Genomic DNA, 11,873 nt, shown 5'->3' on the forward strand with positions numbered 1-11,873 from the left:
TAACCAAAACGTCTGTAATTCAAACCCGCTAGCATCTCCGTAAGAGAGAAGACTTGGTGATCTGCTCTCATGAAGATTACAGCCTAGGAAACCCTATGGGGCAGTTCTACGGTGTCATACAGGGTGGCTATGAGTTGGAATAGACTCAAAGACACACAACAACTATCTTATCAGAGTTCCTGGGTGGTACGAATGGTTAACCTGCTTGGTGACCAAAAGGTTGAAGGTTCGAGTCCACCCAGAGGCACCTCAGAAGAAAAGCTGGGTGATGTACTTCTAAAAAATCAGCCATTGAAAACCCTGTGGAGCACAGCTCTACTGTGACAAACATGGGGTCACCACGAGTCGAAGTTGACTCTATGGCAAGAGGTTTTTACTGTCTTACCATCCTTATTAATAAGATAGAAAAATATTCATTGTACTTCAGTTGCAGCCATTTATAGTTCTAACTGGAAAGGGAAAAACTTAAACGGGCTTTAACTTCCACACAATCCAAACAAGACTACTCAATAATCCATTAGCTTTGTTGGTCAAACTTCGGTGCGCAGAAGAACTTCTTGCGAAGCTTGTTACAAATGCAGATTCCTGGAACTCTGTGCTGGGCTAGGTCTGGGAAGAGGTCCAAAAACGTGCACTTTAATAGATAGCCCAGATGAATCTAAAACAGGTGACCCATTTATGAGATTCTGCATTAATAAAACTTATTTGCAGCTGATTTCCACTCGTACTGTTCTCTTTCCCTTCAAGACAGCCTGATTTTATATTCAGTATAGAATTGTCAGAGGTAACCGAAAGAGCTCCAGGTTTCAGGAAAAACAGGTGAATCACCAGCAGCATGATTTATGAAGTGAAATAACTCACTCATTTAGGCAAATAGGCTCCCCCTTGTGGAATGTCTCCTATGGCCGGTCCGGGCCTCGTAAATGAACCACAAGTCTTGGTACTGAGCCGACCGACACAACTCAATCAAGAGTACTCTTGTGGTTGGCTGAGCTGGAATTCCGGGAAATCCATTTGTTTTCCTTCATCCTACTTCACTTGATTTTTACATCTGATCTGAGGCTGGAGTTTCTGTCTCACTGATGGCATGAATTGAAATTAATTGAATTATTTTGTCTCCAGTTTTCATTTGTAGAAACCCACTTAGAATTTAATTCTGCAGTGCCTGCTTTCCTCAAGGCCCTCTCTTTTTAGAGGTAAAATCCCTGGATAAACAAACCACCAACAAAAAGGTTTTTCCTTTGGCTATTTCCAAAGATAGATAAGCTAAATGAATTTTGTGTAATAGGTTCTATCATCATTTCTAAAACCAACATTTTTCTTTGAAATCTCTTAATTCTATGATAATCTCTTGTAATGTGTGTTTGCTATATAATTTAAGATTATTCAATTTTGCTATGGAAAATAAGAGAAACAAATAGGGAGAAAAGATGAAACTAAACACAGAAGCAAGTAGCTTATGAGACACATTAGACAGAGATAAAGTAAGTAGAGCAATACGTGTGCTAAACGTAGATAGGAAAGGATGAAAAGTCCAAGAGGCACCAAATATTCCTGCTATACAAGTTAGAGACAAGATAAAAATACAGGGCGTTGTACAGGAAATTACATTAATTCAGTGGTTGCCTCTGAGTACGTGAGGCACATGAGACATTCAATATTCCTGAGGTCTTAAATTGGTTTCCTATTGGTGACACCTAAGGAGTTTCTGGGTGGTGCAGACAATTAACATGTTGGGCTGCTAATCAACTGAAAGGCTGGAGGTTTGAGCCGGCAGAAGACAGCTCTAAAGAAAGGCCTAGCAATCAACTCATGACAAGTCAGCCACTTAAAACCCTGTGGAGCACAGTTCTAGTCTGACACACGTGAAGCACTATGAGTTGGAATCGACTGGACAGCGACTGGTTTTTATTCTGGCCCCAAGGTGTCTGCCCAAGAAACACAGATGGCTGCTTATCAGGCTTTCTGGCAAACTACAGCTGTTGGCTAGGTGTACCTAGCAGTGTGTCTTGTGTGTTATGGACCTAGGTACCTTCCGTCTGTTGGGCCACCTTAGTCAAACCTCACCTCTAGTTCTCATAAGCACACCATTGGCTGGAAGGTTAATGAGGTAGAGCTACACATAAGGTAGGGCCTTTTACCCCATTGATACCCTATATTAAGTATGTTAGCCCATCACTTCTCTTCGCCGTTGCTTCACACTATGTGATTTAAATTGATTCACTATGATTTGAGCATTTTAATTGGGTTCATGACCCTTTCAGTTAGGTAAACCTCTGAGTTAGCTTGCCTGGTTGCATATTTAGAGGCTATCATTACATTGTGGTAATTTCTCACACAACATCCCTTATTTTTACCTTGCCTCTAACATTTTGTCTCAACTTCAGTACAGACGATGTGTTATGAATATGCAAGTTAACTTTATCAACCTAAAAAACAAAACCCAGTGCCGTCAAGTCGATTCTGACTCATAGCGACCCTTACCAACCTAGGTGTGGTGAATTAACACTCAGAATTCACACTTAGCATCTGAAGGCTCCTAATCAGGAACCAACACACCAGAGAAGCCCCCTTCCCTAACATCTTCAAACATCCCTATCTGAACCAGCACCAGAGGTTTTATAAATTAGCAGAAATTAAAAATAAATTTTTGTGTGTGAAGTGATGTGCAGTTGGCAGCAAGTATCCAGGCATCTTCACTCTGGCATGGCTGAGGTATAATTATCTGGGGAGCCCAGAAGCCTAAAGCCTCCTGAGTGGCATCTGAAGTTGATAACTCAGTTCAGTTCTGTATTGTTTCCACTTACTTAATGTGGGTTCTTTCACCTTTTCAACTAGAATGTTAATGGAACCTGCCATCACAGCATGGTCCATTTGCCTCAAAATAAACCTTACATATAAAGTGCTATCAAAGTCCCTAAAATGACAGCGGTCTGGGACTTTACTGAGTTCACAAGACTGGATGTATGATTATTTTGTGCCTGCTTATTCACATGGCAAAATTAGATCTGAGACTTGCCTTCATTATTTCCATTCAGTAATATTCTCGGGGAGAAGAGCTACAGCCCTCACCTACCTCTAATTGTCAGGGGTTATCAATACTTACCAAAACGAACTTGGAAACAGTAAATGACCATATTTGCTGCGTTTGAACTGTGGTCTTGGCAAAGAATATTGAATATACTGTGGACTACCAAAGGAATGAATAAATCAGTCTTAGAAGAAAGACAGCCAGGATGTTCCTAAAGAGCAAGGATGGCTAGACTTTGATTTACTTATTTTGGACATGTCGTCAGGAAACACTAACCCCTAGAAAAGGACATCATGGTTGGTAAAATAGAGGGTCAACAAAAATGAGGGAACCCCTCAATGAGATGGACTCACACAATAGACACAACAATGGACTGAAACACACCAACAATCACGAAGATGGCACAGGACCAGGCAACATTTTGCTCTGTTATATGTAAGGTCGCCATGAGTTGGAGCCAACTTGACAGCAACTAACAACAACAATAGCAATAAGTTAGTTATCTACTCCTGTGTGACAAATTACCGCCAAACTTCGTGATTTAAGACATTAAGCACTTACTATCTCATAGTTTCCATGGGTCAGGAATTCAGATATAGCTTAGTTGGGTGGTTCTGTCTCAGGGTCTCTCAAGAGGTCATAGTCAAGATGGCAGCCAGGGCTGCAGTTAGACTGGGACTGAGGGATCAGCTCACTCACATGCCTAGCAAGATGGTGCTGGTTGTTGACAGGAGACTCAGCTCCTTGCCATGTGAATCTCTCCAAAGGGCTGCTTGAGTGTCCTCACAACATTGAGGCTGGCTTTTTCTGGTGGTATAGTAGTTGAGCTTGGCTGCTAACCAAAAAGTCAGCAGTTCCAATCCACCAACCACTCCTTGGAAACCCAGTGAGGCAGTTCTACTCTGTCCTATAGGTTCGCTATGAGTTGGAATCAATTCCATGGCAATGGATTTGGTTTGGTTTGAGTTTTTCCCGGAATAAGTGATCCAAAAGACAGCAAAGCAGAAGGGGCAGTATTTCTTAAGATCAAGTCTCTGGAATCACACACACTGTCACTGCCATATTTATTAAAAGTGAGTAATTTTGACTGTTCCATACTCAAGGGGAGGGGAAATTAGTCTCCATCTTGTATAGGGAGGAATGTCAAAATAATTTATGGAAGTATTTTTGCACCACCACAAGGCACTTACTTGATCGTCATATTTTCAAGTCAAATGGAATTTGTTCTGTCTTCTCCATATTCTTACAATAAATATTTGTCAACCACTTAACTATGTGCCAGGTCTTGCTATAACAAAAACCAGACCTGTTGCTGTTGAGTCAATTGGGACTCATAACGACCCTACAGGACAGAGTAGAACTGCCCTGTAGGGTTTCCAAGGCTGTAATCTTTACAGAAGCAGACTGCCCATCTTTCTCTCACAGAACAGTGGGTGGGTTCAAACTTTTGGATAGCAACCAAGTGCTTAATTACTGTGCCACCAGGGCTCCTGGTCTTGCTATTTGTCTTAGTTACCTAGTTCTGCTATAACAGAAATACCACAAGTGGATGGCTTTAACAAAGAGAAATTTATTCTCTCACAGTCTAGGAGGCTAGAAGTCCAAATTCAGGGCACCAGCTGCAGCAAAATGCTTTCTCTCTCTGTCAGCTCTGGGGGAAGGTCCTTGTTATCAATCTTCCCCCTGGTCTAGGATCTTCTCAGCAGAGGGACCCCAGGCCCAAAGGGTGCACTCTGCTCCCAGTGTTGCTTTCTTGATGGTATGAGATCCCCTGTCTCTCTGCTCGCTTCTTTCTTTTATATCTCAAAAGAGGTTGACTTAAAACACAACCTAATCTTGTAGATTGATTGAGTCCTGCCTCATTAACATAACTGCCAACAATCCCATCTCATTAACATCTTAGAGATAGGATTTATAACACATTGGAAAATCACATCGGGTGGCAAAGTGGTGGACAAACACAATATTGGGAATCATGGCCTAGCCAAGTTGACAGACATATCTGGGGGACACAATTCAGTCCCCTGATGTTAGGAATACAGCTTTGAACAAAGCAGATGAGGTAGAAGGTGGGGCAGAATGGAGAAGACAGCCAGTCAACAACAAATCCAAATACAATTGCCAAATGCGACAATAGGGAATGGTGGGGACTGTGGTGAAATAGGGACGTTCCTCGGGGAAACAAATGGTTAACGTGCTCAGCTGCTAACCGAAAGGTTGGTGGTTCGAGTCTACCAGTAGAAACCTCAGAAGAAAGGCCTGGTGATCTACTTCCAAATAATTAGCCCCTGAAACCCCTGTGGAGCATCGTTCTAGTGAGACACACCTGGGGTCGCATGAATCAGAGTAGACAGCACCTGGTGGTAGAATAGCGACTACATACCTATCTAAAGAAGACATTCGCTACCAAGTTCCAGGGGGAAATGTAGGCTTAGTATTTTCAGACTTTCTGATTTTTTTTAAAGAAATGGTAGAAATATGGACTCATATGTAAAATTTCAGAATTTTAACATTAACAAGTAATTCAAACGTTTACAAAACCCATAGGGGGGAAAAAAAGTCAGTGAGCCAAATTCATCCAAACCTCACCATGTTGCAAGGTCCAAACCTTAAAAATCAAACAAACAACTGCCTCTGATGATTTCAGGATGATGTGAGCAAAACCAACTGTGAGCTGAGGGATGGGGCAAGGTCTAAGTGATAAGGTAACACTTTAAGGGTTGAAAGATGAGACCTTCATATAAAAACATCAAATAGACAAAAATATTCTCAGAAAGCACTGATATTATCTTAGTGTTACCGTTGAGCTGGCATACTGATTGTCGTTGTTCGGTGCCACTGAGACGATTCCAACTCATGGCCCTGGCATGCAAAGTAAAACTGCTCATAGAGTTTTCAAGGCTGTGACCTTTCAGGAGCAGATTGCCAGGCATGTCTTCCAAGGCATCTCTGTGTGGGTTCTAACTACCAGCCTTTACAGGTAATAGTGAGTGCTTAACTGTTTGCACCACGCAGAGACTCCTGACAGATTCCTGTATTTTAAAATTATATTAGTAATTTTTTCAAGGCTTAAAAGCAAAAGTCCCTGGGAAGTAGACAAAAAACATGGCAGAGTGGAGGAAAATGGGAACATCTGAATTTAAATCAAGTGAATTTACAACAAACCTGCAGTATCCTGAGTAACATTTGCCCTCTATCTTTACAGAAAATAAAACAAGTCTGGTATTTAGAAAATATATAGGTAGGTAGGTAGGTAGACAGACAGACAGATAGAAGCCCTAAGTTCACCTTATTGGTTTTGGTGATTTAAAAATACAAGCTATTAATGCTCCTAATTGATCAATATCTTTTCCTAAATTGCTTATTCTGATTTAAGTCTCCAGATTACAATTGAGAAAAAGAAATGATGATGTAACATGTCTTGCTTTAATAATGTGAACTTTGAAGTCAGTGAGATTTAATCTACAGGCTTTCAAATTTAAATAAGAAATCAATATCACTGGTGTTCTGTAGATGAGGATGAGTGGGTGTAGATATTTAGTTTAAGAAGAGGAATGATTTCTGCAGATGTGATCACAGCATTTATATCAAGAGGGTGTTGCTTAGAATCGGAGTTCTAGCTTCAGAGTCTTGGTTCAAATTTTAGCCTTTGACCTTAGACAAGTGGTTGCATCTCTGCAGGCTCTTTATTTTCTAATTTGTAAAAATGGAGATAATAAGGTTTGCACCTCAAAGTATTGGAGAGTTAATGGAATCCTACAAGTGAAGCCTTGGGCCCTTGTCGGTGCTCAATAAATGTCAGCTATTGTTACCACCCAGCTGCAGGTCTTCCATATGGCTGCCTCCTGGGAGAGAAGCCAACCCGCCTCATATAGATGTTCTCTACCTTCAAATCCACAGGGTTCCTTGTAGGCCTCCGTTTGGGCCAACAACATTGCCAGGTGGGAATTTGTTAAGTCCCTGAAAAATTGTCTTAATGGACTTTGTACAGGTTCTCATCCTTGAGTTCTGCCCCTGACCTCCTCTCTCAGAAAGGGTAAATCACTTACATTCTTAGATTGTTTGCCTGGAGAAAAGAATAGAAGTCGCTTTCCCAAATGTGATATTAATTAGTAGAAGAGTTTTGGAAATCCAAAATATGGTTCACTTTTAAAGGGTAAAACATAAATGTTAAGTACATTGGAATTTTATCACACCGTGGAGGGGATGCAAGTGTCTTAACACTTGTTCCGCAAGGAAACGTTAGATGGTCATGGTCATGCCTGGATTCCAGAAGCCGGGGTTCATTTTGAGCAGAGTGAGGCAGCGGAGTCGGAACCGACTTGACAGCACCGAACAACAGCAACAACTACAAGCAGTAGCTTGGGAGATGAGGCAAGTTTTGAAAAATTGGAAGGGGGGAAAAAAGGTAATTTTATAGGACTGCTTTCTCTATGAGATTCCCTTAGTAAAAATGAATTCATTTTCAGTTCCCTAAGACTCCCACTATTGGATATCTCTAGCTTTAGTATGAGCATAACAGCCCTCAAATTTCCTCTTTGTCACTGAGGGGCTCTTGGTTCCACTTGCGGAAGTGAGGGCCCCTGAGTCACCAACTCAATGTAATGGATTTTACAAGCTGGTTTATATCAGTGAGGTGTTCTAGAATAAGGACTTGCTTAAAAAGTATTTGGCTTTTCAAAGTGAAGCTATGATCCATCTGATCAATAAAGTTCTCATAAAAATCCCAAAGAAAAGAAAAACTCTCATGGCCCATGTCGAACAAGGGTACTGTGTTGTTTTCATTTTATAAAGATTATTCACTTTTTTTTTTTTTTAATCACAAACTTTAAAAATTCCCCCATGGGGTGGAAGAGTAGCATTGTCCCTGCTGGCTGGAAGAAACTGGGGCGGTTGGGCTTGGTAGCTTTTCCTGAGCTTGTGATCGAAGCTAATAAAAGAGCCAAAATTAGAATCCCCAAGTTCCTGCCGCCTCTCCTTGCTCCACTAAAGCCACTTCGTTCCAGGCAAAAGCACTTCATGCTACCATTTCCTGTTTGGTCTCTGAGGAGTTCAGCCCCACCTGATTCTCTATTCTTTGGCCTGACCTTCCAAAGACAGGAGCATTTATCAAAGACCTCTCTCCCAATGACCTGCCTGGTACCAGCCATTTTAAGATGTTACATAAAGGACAGGCTGGTGACTCCCCAGCATTTAGCCAATTTGTTTGAAGGGGGGTAGCATGCCCCTGAAGAGGGACTACCAGGAATGATGACTAGAAGCTCTGGGAAATGGGTCCTAGGAGGCATGGATGCAATTAGCTGAGAAAAAGAAAACAGAATCTAAAGAAGGCCTGGAAGAGGAAGTATTAAGGGGGAAAAAAGTAGCTGTCTTTCTATAGCGATTGAGAACAGACCTAAAAATCAAAACACTTAAATTGCAGGAAGGAGGTTAAAAGAGGACGAAAATTTCTATTTCCTGGCGTAGTGGTTAAGTGCTAGGGCTGTTAACTAAAAGGTTGGCAGTTCGAATCCGCCAGGCACTCCTTGGAAACGCTATGGGGCAGTTCTACTCTGTCCTATAGAGTCGCTATGAGTTGGAATGGACTTGACAGCAGTGGGTTGGTGGTGGGACTGAGCAGAAAGGTGGATAACTTCATCATGTTGGTGTACTAAAAGAGCATAAATTCAATGCTTCTGGGGCCGGGGAATGCACTGCACCAGCCTATTGGGCCTCTTTGAACCATGGATTCCAGACGAGTGCAAGAAACTACAGAAAGATTGTCTGAGAGACAAGCAGAGGCCCAGCCGGGGCATCTTGGTCAAGTGCAGATTCTGAATCAGTGGGCCTGAGTGGGGCTGGAGTTTGTATTTCTCACCAGCTCCTGGAGGAAGCTGTTGTGGTCAGCGGGTGATGTTTTAAGTATCGAGGCTCTAGAGCTACGCTGTCCAGTAGAAATACAATGGGAGCCACAAGTGTAATTCCAAATTTTCCAGTAGCCATCTTACAAAAAGGAACAGGATAAATTAATTTTAATGTATTTTATTTAACCCAGTATGTCCAAAATATTATATATTTTCACCATGTAACCAACATCACAAGTCAGCAGCAGTTCAGTGGTAGAATTTTCATCTTCTATGCAGGAGACCCGGGTTTAATTCCCAGCTATGAACGTCATGCACAGCCACCACCTGTCTGTCAGCAGAGGCTTGCATGTTGCCATCATGTTAAACAGGTTCTGGTAGAGCTTCCAGACTAACCCAGACTAGGAAGAAAAACCTGGCGATGTACTTCTGAAAATCAGCCGTTGAAAACCCTATGGGTCATAGTTGTTCGATCCCCAACCCATCATGGGTATGGCGCAGGACCAGGCAACTTTTCATTCTATTGTGCGTGGAATCGCCATGAGCTAACAACAACAACCAACATAAAAAATTATTAATGTGATATTTTACTTTTTCTTTTCTAGCCAAGTCTTTGAAATCTGGTATATATATTTCATACTTAGAGTACCTCTTGTTTGCGCCAGCCACATTTCAGTAGTCGTATGTGGCTGGTGGCATCTGTATTGGCCAGCACAGATCTAGACAATTCCAGCCCAAATTTAATTGTTGTTGTTAGGTACTGTCAAATCGATTTTCATCTCTTAGTGATCCATGTGACAGAGTAGAACTGTAAGATAGGGTGCCCTAGGCTGCAATCTTCACAGGAGCAGCTCGCCAGGTCTTTTCTCCGGCGGAGCCACTGGGTGGGTTTCAACTGCCAACCTTCGATTAGCAGCTGAGCACTTAACAGTTGCACTACCAGGGCTCCTTAGTACAGATTTAGTACAGTCCAAACGCTGTTGGCAAGCTGAGAATAACTGCTTTTAGTACTGAAACCTACTTGGATGGGATCCAAGAAAACCCAGGGGCATAATGAATTCTCTGGGACAGAGACAGGTCCTCAAGAATTTAATTACTCATCAGGGTGCCCTGAAGACAGGACTAAAATGCAGATTCTTGGGCTTCACCCCGGAGACAAAAACAAAACAAAAGAAAAACTAAGCATCTGTACACAAAATTAGAGAAGGCAGAATATTGACCCTCTTCCCTTTTTTTTAATGCTATTGATGTGTTTGTTAGAGAAACTGGATGACTTGTCCCTCCTTCTTGATTTGGCTGATTGCTTCCCCACAGTGTTAATTCGATGGTTCTTCTAGCCCTGCTAGTCCCTGTAAACTGGCATTTGTTGCTAGAGAATTGATTAGATTCAGAGTCCCAGAATTCTAATTAGAGCAGGAGTTTTCAATCCTGGCTCAATGCTGGAAACATCTGGAAGCTTTAAAATATTACTGATGCTGTGCCCCCACCCCCCACAGAGGTTCTGAGGTACTTGGTACAGGGCATCATCTGTGCACGGGGGTTTTAAACAGCTCCCTGGGTGGTTCTGCTGTGCAGCAAGGGTTGGGAGCCTCTGGATTGGACAAACTGGCTTGAAACAAAGCAAAACCCACAAGCGCTCCATAAAGGCCTTAAAACAGACCTCCTCTTCCTCTTTCTCTTCCTGCCCTAAACAGCCTTGGGAGGGCCCCTAAGAAACAGCACCATGCTGAGAATTAGCATCATCACCGGGGGGGGGCTTAAAAAACTACCAGTATCCAGATGTCATCCCTAGAGCGTCAGATACACTTGTGCTGGGGTTATTGTTGTTAGGTGCCTTCGAGTTGGTTCTGACTCATAGTGGCCCCATGCACAACAGAACAAAACATGGCCCGGTCCTGCACCATCTTCATGGTCATTGCTATGTTTGAGCCCATTGTTCTAGCCACTGTGTCAACCCAACTTGACGAGGGTCTTCCTTTTCTTCAATGACCCTCTACTTTACCAAGCATGATGTTCTTCTCCAGGGACTGGTTTCTCCCGATAATATGTCCAAAGTATGTGAGACAAAGTCTCGCCATTCTCATTGCCAAAAAGTATTGTGGCTGTACTTCTTCCAAGATGGGGTGAACCCCGGTGTCTTTAGCTTTAAAGTGTCTCCCCTGTTGCTTCTAACGTTTAGCAAGGATTGAGATCTAGCGCAATGCGTCTCACTTTTTAATGAGCACAGGAAACAGCTGGGGACCTGTTAACATGCAGATTCTGATTGCACAGGTCTGGGTTGAGCCCTGGAGTCTTCATGTCTAATGGGCTCCCAGGTAATGCAGATGCTCCTGGGACCACGGTTTGAGTAGCCAGAGTGCAGATGGACCGCACGTGCTATGGAGCTAGAAACAACTACCTTAGAATTCTCCTTTTGCCACTTACTAGCTCTGTGTCTTTCAGCAAGTCACTTCATCCCTCTCAGCCTTTTCCCTCACCCACAAAATAGGGATAAAAATGTCTGCCTTTAGCCTAAGCCTTGCCATATGTGTGGTAAACAATGCTCTATTGTTGACTGATGTGAACGGCACAGGAATCCTAGTTGTACTTTGAGTCTCTAAGATTTTTTTCTCATTGGTGCTAGATCATTTCAGGGAAGTTCGGCCTTATAGCAGACCCTTTGTTAAAACTGACAGATCAGGGCATTTAAATAAGTACTCTGAGGCCAACATCCACATTCCTTTGCTGAGTGGCAGTTTTTGCTTCACCAAACGGGATTTGAGGTTATCCATGACCTGCCCTGTATCTTCTCCACCTTACTTTCTCTGATCAGCTTCCCTCCCACTTTGCTGCCCCCAGCACTGGATGAATCACTTTCGTATCATTGTAAATCACAGCCAACACTGCATATTTCTACGACTGTGTTGAAATAAAGCCCCTCTCCCTCCTTCTCGGCTCCGCGGCAACGGGTTCATCCCCCTACCATCTGCCCGCTTGCCCCCATGTCTGAATCCTAGCAG

The sequence above is a fragment of the Elephas maximus genome, chromosome 20, assembly GCF_024166365.1.
Source record: "Elephas maximus indicus isolate mEleMax1 chromosome 20, mEleMax1 primary haplotype, whole genome shotgun sequence".
Lineage (NCBI taxonomy): Eukaryota > Metazoa > Chordata > Mammalia > Proboscidea > Elephantidae > Elephas > Elephas maximus.